The following is a 16,823-nucleotide window of genomic DNA, read 5'->3' as shown; positions in this document are numbered from 1 at the left end:
TGCGTATTTATGACGAGTTAAGCGAACCAAAATTTGTTTGGAAAACGTTTCTTTCTTAGATTCAAGCGATATCTCCAAATTTTTAGAGCAGTGCTACTGGGATTTTTGGGTGCTGTCTATGGCCTTATAAAATTTAGAACGCATTGACTTGTTGAGGCTTCCAAATCAGCATAATCCTCATGTAATTATCAATCAGTTATCGACACTGCTTATATGTAGATAAGTAAAGGACTCCCGCCGTTTATTTTAAAATATCGAATAAAATGCGGGAAAAAGGCAGGACACTTGGAAAAAATCAGTACATTTTGATGTTTTTCTGTTTTGAAAAACTACGCAGGACAGACCATTGAATAACAGTACGGTCCTGCAAAAAAACAGAACGGATGGTCACCGTATATATATATACATATGTATATATCAATGTGATTTTCATTTAAATCTGTAAGATATACATATATATATAAAATTGCTAATAACAAAACCGAAAAGTACTCAACATTGCAGACGCCATATAAGCAAAACTGAATTATTAAGAAATATAAATATAGTGGCAGCACTTTACGCCATTTTGCATTTTCTCGTTTCAGTTGGGGGACATTGTTAACTTGTTTTTTTCAATAATAAAATAAACAATCTTTTGTTGTAAAATTTATGTACTTTTTGAAGTTTTTCAAATAAAATATTTTAATAGTGCTTCAAAAGAGAATATTGGTCATAAAAAAGAGCAACATTTCAAAAAAGTGTTTTTGTTAATAACTTTTACACAATTAACAATATAAACCCCCCACCTCCGAATTGTTAATACAGGGATAACAAATTCGCCGATTGGTACCCCTCCTGACAGCTTTGGACGTTTTTTTTTTGTTTTGCGAGTCGTACCTTCAACTAGAGAATTACCGAGTTACTTTATGTTCATATGCACATCAGCTGTGTGTAAACATTACAAAAAAAATTATCAAAGGTTCAATAACGCCATAATGGCTTTATTTCACTTTCACAGTGAGAAATAAGACCATACGCAAAAATGTGGCTTTATTTCACAATGTAAAATGAAATAAAGCCATATGGCGTTATTTCCTATAGCTTTATTCCACGGCATCGCCCGGAAACCCAGACTACATCCGTATCGGGTAGCAAAATCATTTAGAACCACTCTTCATCGAATTGCTAAATCGTAGCCTAGTGTACGGTGATTATAATTCTTTTATAGGAAAGCAGCCATCTTTATATCTATTTATTCAGCTTAGAAGACACCACAGTAGTTTGGTGTATGCAATGTAATGTTTACTACAAAGAACGAAATAAAAACACGATTTTGAATGGATTGGAATCGAAAGAAAAAAAAACGATGCAGGAAGATATGGTCAAACAATAAATCGATCTTCCAAGATATATTCGTATATTTTGTCAAGTAACGCCTTTTACTTAATTTTTATAATGAAACAAAACATTGCGATCTGACTAATACTGAAATTACAAACATTTATTATGAGTAACTTTTAAAATATACATACATACATATTATGTATATTGTTCATAACGGTTTAATAAATTTAATTTAAAGGTGAGTGAAACAAAAGCACACGGCTCTAGGGATTTGCCCATATATTCAATATGACCTCTCTATCTGCAGTTTACACAAAAACTACTTGCTGATGTTAAAACACATTTAAGGCTTAAAAGCCTGATTATGGCTACTTAATTTAATTTAACTTAACGTGGAACTTAGAAAATCAAGATGAAACAGATTCGACGTGGCATTACGTTACGTTAAGTTTCCGCCGTTCAATTATAAGCGACATCCATTACGTAAATAAAAAATCGTCATTACGGGGGAAAAATCGTCAAATCGCCATTGAGCTAAACAACCGTCAAAATGACGACAAAATCGTCAGTTCGGCAATGCTGGTTTTAACTCTTCAATAATTTCATAATAAACTTTATGCAATTAGTATGGGACCTCCCCTGAGGCACCAGAAAAAGAATTATCGAAATCGGTTAATGTGGTCCCAAGTTATACATAAAAAAATATTCCGATGAATTGATAGCTTCCTCCTTTTTTTTGAAGACGGTTAAAAATAGAAAAATTAATGAGGTAAATTATTATAACTTTTTAATAGCAATATTTTAACATTTCTAATAAAACGTATAATTTAACGTATGTATACTCGGTGCAAGCAAGTGGGTTCCAATAACACCATACTCAAAAAAAAAAACCATAATGGCTACATTTCCCTTCGCGATTGGAAATAAAACCATAATTCCGATATGGCCTTAATTCCAACTGGATATAGAAATAAAACCATTATGGATTTATTAGGCTTTTGAAAACTATTTAGAAATAATAAACCAATATTTACAACAAAGTAAACAATTTGTTATCAAAATGATCCAGATTTTAATAAAAAGTAAAATGACAAAATTAAAATTCATCTAAAGATGAGTAAGGGTACGTTCACACAAAAAGCGGAGCGGAGCCGAGCGAAGCCGATCCGCGCAAAGTGAAGCTTTCAAATTGCTGTTGCTATGTATATGAAAGTGTTCATACAGCAAACTTTTCCATACGCGTTTTGGAGCTGAAAGCAAAGCATTTTTTGATTGTGAATTTTCTATTTAATTTTTCAGCCTCATGACGCTGCTGCAAACAAAATAGAAAAGTATTCAAATAAAACCGAATTCTACAACTACTCTTATGAATAAAATTGAGCAAATATTTTTTGCCCCTTTTCATTGACGGCAATTTTTGTGGTATCTTTGCAGCCGAGTCTATGAGAAAAGCTCCGCTTCGCTTCGTTCAGTGTGAACACCAGCAGCTTCGCTTTGTTCCGCCTTACTTCGCTCGGCGCTGCTCGACTTTCTGTGTGAACGCGCCCTAATACACCCATATACCAAAGATGAAAAACAAATGTACAATATAAAAAAAGTATAAATAACAAACGAACTGATTTCATTCTCTCTTAACATAACTATGATTAAATATTAAAAAATATCCAATTTCTTGGACATTAAAAGGCAGTTTCAGCGGTGAACTAGTGTAATTTGTTATTTATTTTTTCTAAACGGTTATAATGTTTCCAGTGCATAATTGCAAAAGGAGGGAGGGGCGGAGTCGCAAGCGCGATGTCGAACGCGGACCACCGCGACGCTGGGCACTTTCAAAATTGTATACTAACATACATATCCACATATTCATTTTTTCTTTTCCAACATATGCATCCGTTTAACTTTTATGTGCCAAATTTTTGTTGAATTTTGTAGCTTTAATTTTTTAACAGTGAACTAGTGGCATTTTATTATTATTATTTTATTCAAAATGGCCATAAGGATTATAAAATAAAAAATGCCGTAGATGGTCATACAGACAAATTCAAAACGGTTATAAAGTCAGCAGACATTTCAAAAGCACATAATGTGGTCAATAATGTCAATTTCCAATGTTGCGATGGACCTGGAATGTATCTGGGTGACTATGTGCACTTTTTTGTTTTATTACTCAATTGTAAAATTTAAAAGTAAATTTTTGATATTTCACTTTTAATTGAGAAGTAACACAAATTTGCCTTATCCAGAGTTTGGTTTAACTAACAATGTGAGGTAAACAGTTTAGCACACAATTAGTGCAACTCCGGACGATCTATTATACCTTAAAATAAAAATCTTTTGAAAAATCATTTCAAAGAAAGCTTGCAATCCAAACCTTAAAATAAAAATCTTTTGAAAAATCATTTCAAAGAATGCTTGCAATCCAAACGTTTTTTTTTTTTTTTTGGAGCCCAGTCTAGTGAATGTACATTTGTATCGAAGTATGCACGTAATTTGATTAATCATATAACTCTCACACGTGATACGACTTAGATTATGCAGATGAAATATGAGCTTACATAAAGCACCTAGCAACACATCAAATACTTTGAGGCCAAAGCATATAAGCAAGCAAAACAGTACATATGTATGTATGTACATACATATGTATGCACAGTTAGAACTGACGCGAAATAATTTTTCATTTAATTTCTGTTGCCACAACATCATAACAAAAATGTTGCTATAAATAGCGAAAAATCAAGTGCAAATAAAGGGAAAAGATTGATGCAATATTAATTACAAAATGTCCTCATGCGCCTCGATTCTTCACACAAACACAAAAATACTATGTGTGTACACTAGAGTGGTCCAAGAAATCCCTCCTTTTAATATTATTATTCAGTACTCACGCAAATTTGTGTTCCTTTTGCTAAAAAATTGAAGTACATAACTTGGTTTTAAAAAATAATAAAATTTAGAGGTCGCTCAAGTCAATTTTAATTTAACTTAAAGCTCCTCGTCCTTGAATCCGTGCGCACGCGAAATCCCTCAGGAAATTTAAGTCAGGCTCCTACCTTTTTGGATATTCCGAAAAAATTAAAAAGAAACGAGAAAAAATTCCGAAGTTTAACTTTAAAAGTTGATTATTTCTTAGAAAAAAATGTATTTGATGTTATGACAGTAATTATATTTATAGCCATATCTTTATCAAAGAAAATGAGTTATAGCCGAGAATTTTACGTCCATAACTTCTCGAGATATCGGCAAATTGCATTTTAAATGGAAACTTATTTTTTATTTTCTGTCAATTTCTATATAAAATTCAAAAAATTAAAATTAAATTTTCACTTAAATTGCTTTCGTGAAATTGGCCGTAAGTACCTCAAAAGTGTACCCCAAAAATCATGTACGCGTAAAGTGACCAACCGTACTTCTTTCGGAAGTACAGTACTTCTTTTTGAGCCGTTGTACTTCGTACTTCGAAGTACAGTCAAATGTACTTCTTTGCAATATTTTGTACTACCTTTTAAGTTGAGTTTTCTTTAACCGATTAAAAAAATTCTAAAAGGTAAGTCATCTCAGTTAAAAACGTTATTAGTTTATCTTTTTAATTAAAATAAATAAAAAAAATTCTACCAGCTGGCAACGTTCCCCAAAAAAAAATTTCGGCTGTGAGCCTTTCGAAACCTTTTTATTTTGACAGCCATATTGTAATACTTAATGTATCAATCAATCAATCAATTTAGCAAAACTGTAATTTTCAAACAGGTGGAAGCTCTCTAATTTTTTTCTTCTTCTAGATTTTAAGTTAGACCTCAAGCAATACATCGGTGAAAACTGTTTTCTATTTCTATTCCTATACAGACAGTCAAAATTTCTAAAAATTCTTAATTTGGCTTCTGTTGCTCTTATAAAGACCGCCCATATTAATTTTTCTTTAATATCTATAATGCACAGACATCGGCCTGTAAAAATTCTATTATATGTATAGATTTTGGGAAAATGGGCACGATACCTCTTACTTATGCTCGGTAAGCACTTTATCGATTTCTACCAAACCCAGTTCATTTATTTAAATACATATATAATTAAGTCTAATTGAGTATATTATCGAAAATACTTGAAATCGGAAGGAACCCCCAGCTTTTCGTGTACATAGTTTAAAGAAAGGTGAAAAAAAACTATATTTAACCCGTTCCAACTTATACTTCTATACTTGTTAATTAAAAAAAATCGATTTGTTGGATTTGGTACACTGACAATGTTGTTGTATATTCTGCTATTACCATTTTTTCATTACTTTCACACTATTTTTTGTTCTCAGGTCCTGTACTTCTCTGAGCTATAGTTGGTCACATTATGTATGCGTTCGAAAACGCCCTATCTCAAAATACTTTTCAATAACGCCCTAACCGAACCGAATTCTGAGATAGGGCGTTCTTCAACCAAATTCTGAGATAAGGTGTTTTTCAATAAAATTTTGAAATAGGGCGTTTTTGAAGTTTTTTGAGATAGGACGTTTTCGAACTGACTACCGAGATATGTCGATCTTCCACTCAGCAGTCGATATATTAATACGCATACATAATGTGTAGGTCGATCTTCCACTCAGCAGCGATATAAAATATGAGAACATATTGCATGGAAGTGAATTTGCCATAACTCGTTTTTGGAGGCACCTATAGGGATTTTTGGCAGGTATATGTATTTCTCCTTATGTAGCGAATATATAATCTGCGTTTGAAGCAAATCGAACCATAAATTCGATTTATCGGAAAACTTAAAACTTTGTGCACTCCTCCTTCTAAACTTCTTTCCAACGAAGCAACAACCATTCGAATCGGTTAAGAAACAGAGGAGAAAATTGCCAAAAATCAACGGGATTTTTTAGAAGGTTGAAACTTGCACTTAGACTAGAATTAAATGGGCCACACAACTGCATACCAAATTTTTTTCTAAAGGTTCTGATTAAGAAGTTTGAAATTTTTGTGAAAATTTGCAGAATTTTTTTACAAAGATTGAAATCTAAATTTATTTGATGTTAGTTGTATAACCAGCTAGACTTTTATAAAAAAAATAATAAACATTAAATAGGCAAAAGACAAATAGCCCAATATTTTGTGGACCGCTATATACATATGTATATAAAAAAGAGAGGCGGGCACAGAATTTTAGTCGAGGGATCGGAGAATCCCCGAAGCCGGAAGCAGGACAAATGCTGCAAATATTGCATGATTTGCATTCGAAAATAAATGGGGTAAATTTTCTACGCCAGAACACAAACTATGCTTGTAAAATCAATACAGAGACGGAAGGTCAAAAGTTAATGTCTACGAAACGCGACTACTACTATTAGATTCAATCTAATATTATAGATAATAAAAAACTTTACACAATTAGACAACAAAACACAGTAACTAATAAACTGCCATAAATCTTAATTTCACGTACGTGGACTTAAGTTTTCCACAACACTTTTGAAACCATTATTTACTATTTGGGAGTTTTAGATTTGGGAAACAGATTCAATTTTAAAATACAAAACCAAAAAATATTGGACTCAATGCGAAAAAAACACATTTCTTTGCCCATAGTGATATGCAGTCTGAGTGCTGTTTTCAAAAAGGTCGTCGGGTTTGAACAAAAAAACATATACATACATATATGTAAACATATATAAAATAAACAAATATAGTAAATAAAAATATGTATATTAGTAAATGCCAATCCAGAAGACAGAGCTGTCTCAAACCTAATATTCTTTTACATATGCAACTATGAACGGATGAAAATATTTAAATCAATGATATTTATTGAATACAATGCGACCGTCTTATCTGAATAATTAAAGATGTATACTGCTTCAGGTAGAACCCAGGTACGATTCCTGGTTCAACCAATAACTAGGTTTTTTCAAATAACAAACGCTCCAGAGCCGGCGATGGTAAACCTCGGTGATTTCAGCAGTAAAAAAGCGATCCAAAAACACACAGGCAGTTTGGAAGCGGATTAAAATCGTTTGTGTGATATATTTTCAAGCGCAAAGGATAAATGGTAGAAGTTCGACCAAGCACATATGTATGTATAAAATGTGTGAATGTGAAATTTTACTTTTAATTATTTTATTTGAATGAATACATTTAATTAAATAAGCGAAGGAATCGTACAACGAGCATGATGAATGTGACTACAATTAAATGTCAGCATATACATATGTATGTACATATGAATGTATTTACATAGTATGTTAAAAACTTTCACTTTCGCGGGTACACAATATTAAATAAATGTAATGCGACGAACGAGACAGTAGGTTCATTCAAAAATACAACTTATCGCTCGAAATAATGTGAGAAGTGCAGTACTACTTATAAATACGTACGCACACAAATGTAAGTATGTACATAGGTACAGTCAACCAATAAAAGTATTTTGCATTGATTTTTTACGATATTCAAAGCTCGCATAAAACGAAATAAGAATATCAGAACGAAGCAAACGTGCTCCGTTTATATACCGATGAACATACATACGTACTACATATGTATGTATGTATGTATGTATGTATTTATGGGAAGCGGTGTGTCGCAAGAATGATAGAATAAAAGGTTGCGCCCATCAGAGAGGATTTTTGAGAATTAGTCTGCTCCTTTTAGCCCAGTTATGCATACTTGCACGGCTATTCCATTTTTACGTATAAATCAAAACCCAACAGAATTCTACATGTTAAGATTCTTATGTGACAACAATCATGCAACGCTAAGTATGCACAACTGGGCTATTTGAACTTTGCACTAAAACCTTTGGAACTGTCTAAATAAAATTTTACTCTCTCAAGTGAGAGTAAAAGGAGAACAGATGCAGAAGTGTACGGGAATGCAAAAAGCACTAATTCATTTTGTTTCATATCAAAATGTTGCTTCTGTCCGAAGCGCTATGATTAATTCGCATGGAGTGTTCAAAAAGCACACTGTGCGCCACCTTTGTTCTCTACTTCGTGGGTGTGTCGCTCAGCGTCCGGACTTTGCTCCGCTCTTCTCTCTGATTTATTTTTTAAATTTTAAATCTACTCCCCACTTATTTTAATTATTTTAAAACATTTGAGGGATTCACAACGGTGTCGTAAGTGTCGTATTGTCGTATGTTGTAAACTTTAAAAGCTTAAATAAATGGTAAGAGAACTTGAAACCATTTGCAAGGCAAATAATATTGTAATGTCGACACGTATATCAGAATAGGTATTCACTCAAATTCAAAACAGTGGCAACCCTATTCAAAAAAATATATATATTAGTGCTTTTCTAGAGGTCAATCCCTTTCATTTAACACCTCATCTTTTGTAATCCAACGAACGGTGCGGAACTTAAAAGTTTTTTAGACAGATGGCAACCCTATTAAAATTCTAAGTAAAAAAAAGATCCCTCTCCAGTCGATACAGAGTATATTAGAAAAAACCTCGTCAAAATCCGTTCAGTAGTTTTCGAGATTACCGCGTACAAAGAATCTCGACTTTCCTTTTTACTGTGTATAGATCGATAAATGAAAAAAATAAAAATAATAAATGAAAAAATAATATAAAAAAAACTTTTTAATATACAACGCTTTTATTAATAGACTAAAAAGTAGAAAATAATATTTCTCAGACCCATAGAATTTGTTTTGATAACTTTTGATTTTGAAATTTTAGCAAGTCATTATAAACAATCTATGAAATTGAAAATGAAAAACGTGGAGCGCATGCAATACAAAGCATTCGATTTAATTGACAATAGTCAAACTACATAACGTAGACCTAAAATTTCTACAGCGAAAGTAGAACTTTGAAATCGATTTTAAGCGGTCGTTATTCATATACCCACATACATACATACATATATTACTTTTCATATCAATTCAAGTGTATTACATGCGCCCCACGCTTTTCATTTTCAATTTCATAAATTGTTTATAATGACTTTTGCTAAAATTTCAAAATCAAAAGTTATCAAAACAAATTCTATGGGACTGAGAAGTATTATTTTCTACTTTTTAGTCCATTTATAAAAGCGTTGTATATTAAAAAGTTTTTTTTATATTATTTATTTTCTACTTTTTAGTCCTGTCTGAATAAAATTTTGCAATAGATATTAAAATAATTCAACGATATTAATAGAAAGGTGCACACACATGCATTTACATATGTATGTACATACAAACGAGCACCAATTAATTTTATTTAAAGAAATGGCGTGTCGTCTATTTCCGCTGTAGCAAACGTAGTACATAGGGCGACATCTAGATGTCATCTACCTCGCCCTATTCACTACAGATGTCGCCCTATGCACTATGCTTTTTTATAGGAACTTTTCAAAGCAAAGCTTTATGGTGTCGGACACACAACATTGAAAGTTTCTGGATCCACAACATTGAAAGTTTCTGGACACACAACATTGCAAGTTGATAAAAGCGTTGTAAAAAGAGCGGATAAATTAAATAATATATTAAGCTTTACATGCGTATTTCTAGAAATTTTAGCTAAAAAGTTTGCAATTCTAAAGAAATTTTGTAGATTTTAAATTTTGCACAAAGCTTAGAATTTGGATTTATATAGTTTTTGTTAGATAATCAGCTCTACTTTTATAAAAAATTAGCGGAAAAAAACCAAATGAAAAACATTTCGAATCCTTACTAATATTATAAATCCGAAAGCGAGTTTGTTTGTTTGCTACGCTTTCACGCTTTAACTACTCAACCAATCATTATGAAATTTTGTACACTACTGTCATTTAGCCCAATTTAAAATATAGGATAAATTCAATCTTGACTAGACAAGGGGACGTGTCACCTCCCATACGGAATTTTTCATACTGCATTTCTCAGGAAATTTTTTGGATAGATTACTGGAACTTGGTATGGAAATATATAAAATCATTATCTACTCATGGATGAGGGCTGCCACCATTTAAAAAACTCAAATTCAACTGCAATTAAGGGTTATTTATTTGAAAATTATATTAGAAAATGGATTTCGAGAGGCTTAAAAGAGCTGTAGTTCGAATATATTTTGAAAAGGGTTTCCACCTATTTAAACAGTCAAATTTAAATAAATTATACGCAGGCTATATCAAGAATTAAAATATGGTTGTCTAATGAAATATTGTTAAGAAACCTTTAGTTTAAAAGTTTTGAATAATCACAATGGTTGTCATCTTTTTAAAAATTAAACTAAATTATTTTAAATTAAATATTACAGTAAAAGGAGCGAAATGGTTCTGGTGGTTGATTTATCGGTGGTGATTTGAGATTTACCCCTGCACAATCCTGGCGTCTCCGAATGAAGCTTTAAATCATAATCGTACTGAGAATTTCACTTACAAATACACATACAGAAGAATAACATTTATGCGTTTTTACCGCACCACACCCTCTGTTCAAATAGCCCATTTTTCTCCATGAGTATAAGATTGATTTCATATATTTCCGTACCAAGTTCCGGTATTCTACCATGAACACTTCCAGAGATATGCAGTAAGAAAAAATCGGTTTGAATGGGAGGTGCCACGCCCCCTTTATATATCGCAATTTGTTTAGCCTTTAACCATCCTTGGGACATCTGAAGCAGGTATCTGAAATTTCAAAGTAATCGGTTCGGCCGTTCTCGAGCTTTGCGAACACATAAAAAACGTCTCTCAAAATATATATTGTTATAGAAGATTGGTATGAATCGAAATGATTTTGAATATGTATCACAATATAAGTGTCAGACGAAAGAGGTTTAAAAAGGTTGCCAACTGTTTAAAAGGTTAAGTTCAAACTATTCAATAATTTAAATGAATTATTGCAACATGGGTCTCAATCCAAATGATTTTTAAAGGGCTTCATTTGAAAAATACATGTAAGAGGTTTCCATTTGTTTAAGATTTCAAATTGAGTTCAGGGGATAATTTAATTGAAAAAGTATGATAAGTGAGAAGTTTAAGGAAGTTTTTGTTTGAAGATGGTTAAAACAAATTTTAAACCTCCTGTTTTTTAACTGATTTTTCTTGAAATAAATTTTACTCAATGTGACACGTAGAAATTTCATGCACTTAGTGAAGCGGGTGAGGGCGATCTAGTATTATATAAAGATCACTACAATTTTGAGTGAGTCTAAATAGTTATTTATTCGTTTTTACCTGGTTAGTCAGTAAATTTGTACTCAGCCAAAAATGGAAATATGTATATATTTGAATTAAACATTCCAAAATAATCAAGTGCTGATCATTTTACAAATTTTCAAAACGGGTTTTTAATTTCCAGGTAGCTTTAAAATAAAATTTTAATACTTCATCATAAAAATTCAGTTTGTATATTAAAACAACGTTAACAAAGGGACTTAAGCACCCCAGAGTAAAATAATACCCTTAAAATTTTTTTCAAACCCTACTGAGGATACGTCAAACTCGACTGAATGTATTCGTCACATATGTTCACAGATGCTAATACATGAAAATCCGGTGCATGCGCAAAACGTACTTGATTGCGGAATCCAAACACATTGCGGATGCCACTATCCAATTTCTATGTCGAATTGCTCGGTGATTCCGAAAATCGAGTTAAATTTTTTTCTATGGATACGTTTTCGAGATATTAGCAATTTACCGTTATTCAGCTTAAAACAGAAAGTGGGACCAGAAAATCTTAAAATGAGGAACGTCAAATCAAAGCTAATAAAATTATCCATAAACCATGTATATGTACTTCACTTTCCGATAGGACTGATAGTTTCTGACAAATTAATTAATCATTCCAGTTTTTTTTATTATTTTTTAATGAAAAAAATCAAACTTTAACAGAAGAAAATTAAAAAAATAACAGGCTCTGTGCAAAATTTTTGCATTTGTGCTAAAGCCTGTTCTGGTGCAAAAAAAATGAAGTTACTAATAAAGGAAAGCGAGGTATAAATAAAGAAGTAATGAGTGGTCAAATGAAAATACGCAAAGATTTGTTGTATGAAAAATGAGTAGGAAAGAAAGTTACTCATACGCCACGCAAAACTGAGTAACACGCTTTTCTGCTCATATTCATTAAAAATAAAAAATAAACTGGAATGATTAATTAATTTATTAGGGAGTTCACAAGGCGTTGTATACTGTCGTATTGTTGTATGTCGTAAACTTTAAACGGCTAAAGCTGTATTTAAGGGATTCGCAAGCTACCATAAAGGTCGGATTATGAAATTTCACACCGTTAAAAAATAGTTGGTTGTGGTTTCAAGTCCACTTAACATTTATTAAGCCGTTAAAAATTTTACGACATACGACAATACGACACATACGACAACTTGTGAAACACCTATATCAGTCCTATCGGAAAGTGATGTATATATGGTTTATGGAGATTTTTTTTTAGCTTTGATCAGACGTATCCCATTTTATGATTGTTAAATTGGTTCGTAAGATATACGTGATTAAGTGGAACTACCTTTTATTTTAAGCTGTATAACGGTAAATTGCAAATATCGCGAAAACGTACTTATCCATAGAAAAAAAAATTAACTCGATTTTGGGAATCACCGAGGAAATTCTACATAGAAATTGGATAGTGGCGTCTGGAGAACAAACACCAAACTAAAAATTTGTGATCCACTGTTATTCGAACATTGAACGAGTGCTTAACCTATACAGAGGCCTCTCGCTCCCTTCCCTTTCGTTTCGATAAAAATTACGTACGAAAGGATGTAGTAAAATTTTATTTTGACAAACAAAAACATAAAAACATGAGATCATGAGATCATTACAACGTACACCAGCAAAACAAAACAATTTATCACAATTAAAGCACAGAGAACTTTTCACAATGCATGTACCGTTTTGTTCCTTATAAAAATACAGTTTATACTAAATACATCAGAAAACATAAAAATAAAATTTCTAAACTTTGTGCAAAACTCGGGAAAATGCATTAAATTTGCATACAAATTCGCAGCTTTCTATTCAGACTTTTTATAAAAATTTTGAAAATGAAGTTTCGCAGCCCATAAAAATTTAGTTGATTTTTGGTATTGTTTTTACTGATAGTTTCTTCCATACAAACTATGTTCGAAACTTTTTTGTATGTGGAAGACACTGGGCCTTATGCATAAAAAGTGAGCTTAAGCTCAGACTCAATTTNAATTTTGAAAATGAAGTTTTGCAGCCCATAAAAATTTAGTTGATTTTTGGTATTGTTTTTACTGATAGTTTCTTCCATACAAACTATGTTCGAAACTTTTTTGTATGTGGAAGACACTGGGCCTTATGCATAAAAAGTGAGCTTAAGCTCAGACTCAATTTTTGCAGTGAAGGGGTGAGNTTCAGACTTTTTTATAAAAATTTTGAAAATGAAGTTTTGCAGCCCATAAAAGTTTAGTTGATTTTTGGTATTGTTTTTAATGATAGTTTCTTCCCTACAAACTATGTTCGAAATTTTTTTGTATGTGGAAGACACTGTCACAAAAAAATAAATAATTGCAAAAAATCAACGAAATTTTCTGGTAACTTGAGACTTGGACTTTACTAATTGGCTCAAAAGCTACATTTCCAAAATTTTCTAAAAGATCTGATTAGAAATTGTGATCAGATGAAAGAGTCTCCGAGCCAATAATTTTGTACGGCACGGTACTTATAAGTAATCTAGGTCTCACGAAAGAAAAAAAATTAAATACAAGGTAACATTAAAATATCAGTCATTTGTTTCGTTGCTGTGAACTTGTTTCAAAACTTCTGGCTTTTGCTTAATATAATTGTAAAACTCTGTGCATGTCATTTTAACGTATTTAGGTACATACTTATATTAATCATTTACTATTGCTTGTGCAAAACGTGCTAAATTAAAAAAAAAAAAAAAAAACAAGTAAGAGCAGCGCTGTCTTCGGCTATGCCCTTTCATGAGCATTTGAAAATTTCACTTTAACAGATTACTGCATTTGAATAAATTTATATAATCACAGCAGGCATAGATAGAGCAGATACATATATAAAAAATCATATCTACACAATCAGAGGTATGGAAGATATACCTTATAAAACACCAGTCTAAGTGATTTTCACTGCTGTGTGATCGGTACGTAAACCGGTAACACAATTTAATGGGTTTAGCTTCCTACATAAAGGAGGTACATATATCGCAAAAACTGGTACCTGAACAATCAGTGGTACAAGAGATTAAGATTATACAGCATAGATTTTGACGATTTTCTCAGCAGACTTTGTATTATTATTTAAAAAATAGCTTACGAAATGTATCGGTTTTAGCTGTCCAACTAAAGGAGTTTTACAGTAAAACCCCATATCTGAACAACCAGTTGTATGGGGCAATAAACAGGTTATAGTGACCCGATCTTTGTTAATTTTACTGTAAACTTTCTGTTGATAATAGTGCGAAATTTCATGTTTCTAGCTGCATAAATGGAGTAGTTATAATAAAAAAATCGCATATCTGAACAATCGGTTGTATGGGAGCTATATGTAAAAGTGACCCGATCTTTGTTAATTTTACTGTAAACTTTCTGTTGATAATAGTGCGAAATTTCATGTTTCTAGCTGCATAAATGAAGAAGTTATGGCAAAACATCTCATATCTGAACAATCAGTTGTATGGTGGATATAGATTGTAGCGACCTGATCTTCGCCATTTTCACTGAAAGTATTCTTTTCNTTGTTTGCTTACTTGTAGAAAAGACAACAGCTGACCAGTGTTGTCAACGAAAACTGCCCGGATCCGAGTTAATTCCCAAAAATTTCGTGCATTTGTTCAGCTTCTTATGCGCATATTAAAGAGGAAAATGCATGAGTCAAAGCAAATAAAGGCTGGTTATGCAAATAATCGAGCCCGTTTGTCTACCGTATTATTCTGGTACTTACAAACATCGGACCAAAGTTATAATACTATTTCCTGCTCATGAAAGGTNATCTCGAAAACTGAGAGACTAGATTGCATACAAACAGACGGACAGACAGACAGATAGACAGACAGACGGACAGACGGACAGACATGGCTAAATCGACTCAGCTCGCCGTTCTGATCATTTAAGTATACATTTTAATGTATCTATCTCTTCTTAAAGCTGTGACAGACGGCAAAGCTTATGCATATAATCTGGCATACATATGCGCATAATAATTTTGACCTCACAGACGGCAGTTATGCGGATAAACGAGCCGCAAGGTCGTGGNATTCAACACCACGTGTGCGTGGTATGAAAGTATTGTTTTTAAATACGAAAAAAATGATAATCAAATAAAAAAAATTCATGTTTACTACGAGTTATTTCCCCCAGTAAATTCATAAAATTTTTCTTAATATTACAACGCATTTTATCTCTCAGTGTAGTCATTTTTATGCAAAATTTGTGCAATCAAATCGAAAACCGGGACACTTAAACGAAACCCGGGACATTTTAAGGTTGGACCGGGACACCGGGACAAATAGTCTAAAACCGGGACATGTCCGGGAAAACCGGGACGTCTGGCAGCCCTACCCATGAAGCGATTTCTTAGAGGCTCGTATATAAGGCCGGCTGCATTGAACAATTTCTCATTTGGAACGCTGCCGGGTAGCGCTCAAATATGTATTTGCGGGCCAGATCTGTCAATTTGTCGTATTTTAGTTTAGTTTTCCACCAATCGAGAGGATTTTCAGAGATGGGCTCGTTTTTCTTTAAGGCAGGCCTTCAATTAAGCTTTAATTTTACATTGAATGTCTCCAGATTCTACATCCGAGCCTTTGCTTTCGCTGAGGGAATCTAAAATTAGTTCACAGAAAGTCAAGCGACGCCGAACGAAGCAAGGCGGAACAAAGCGAAGCTGCTGGTGTTCACACTGAACGAAGCGAAGCGGAGTTTTTCTCATGGACTAGGCTGCAGAGGTACCACAAAACTTACCGTCAATGAAAAGCGGCAAAAATATTTGCTCAATTTTATTCAAAAGATTAGTTGTTAAATTCGTTTTTATTTGAATATTTTGCTATTTTGTTTACAGCAGGGTCATGAAGCTGAAAAATTAAATAGAAAATTCAAAATCAAAAACTGTTTTGCTCTCAGCTCCAAAACACTAATGAAAAAGATTGAAATCTTCACTCAGCTCGGAACGGCTACGATCGGCTCGACTCCGCTTTCTGTGTGAACGTACCCTTAGCAATACTTGTTGAAGGCCCATCAATTTGCTTGATATACTACTTAACCGTTTAGCGCCTGAAGCTAAAAGCCGGCTACTGAAGCTTGTAATGTAATGTAAGATATAAACATTTCATTTAGAAACGTAGTGTGGTGCAGGCAGCTCTTTTAGCAAGAAGAAAAATTTTGAAAGGTGCACCAAACCATATCTCGGGATATTTTTTTTAGACCACTTTAATGTACATACGTGGAAAGAGTAATCATTAGTTAATAATTTCTTTTTTTTTTTGAGTAATGACAGTAGTGAAGTAACAAAATTTTTACTGAAAAACAACCTCCAGAAAAATGATATTCTTATACAGGGTGGGACAACTACGACCTACCAATGTTAAACACGTATAACTTC

At 32.7% G+C, this 16,823-nt stretch overlaps 1 protein-coding gene across 7 annotated transcripts in view; it reads right to left on the bottom strand.

Annotated features, from left to right (window-relative positions):
• The window catches only part of tai (basic helix-loop-helix family member taiman), a 99,268-nt gene that overhangs the window by 65,317 nt on the left and 17,128 nt on the right, over window positions 1-16,823 (bottom strand). The window lies entirely within an intron of this gene.

The sequence above is a fragment of the Rhagoletis zephyria genome, unplaced genomic scaffold (assembly GCF_001687245.7).
Source record: "Rhagoletis zephyria isolate East Lansing unplaced genomic scaffold, Rhagoletis_zephyria_1.1 Rzeph_scaffold_00814, whole genome shotgun sequence".
Lineage (NCBI taxonomy): Eukaryota > Metazoa > Arthropoda > Insecta > Diptera > Tephritidae > Rhagoletis > Rhagoletis zephyria.
The sequence above is the reverse complement of the archived record's forward strand: the minus strand, read 5'-3'. Positions and strand labels throughout refer to the sequence as shown.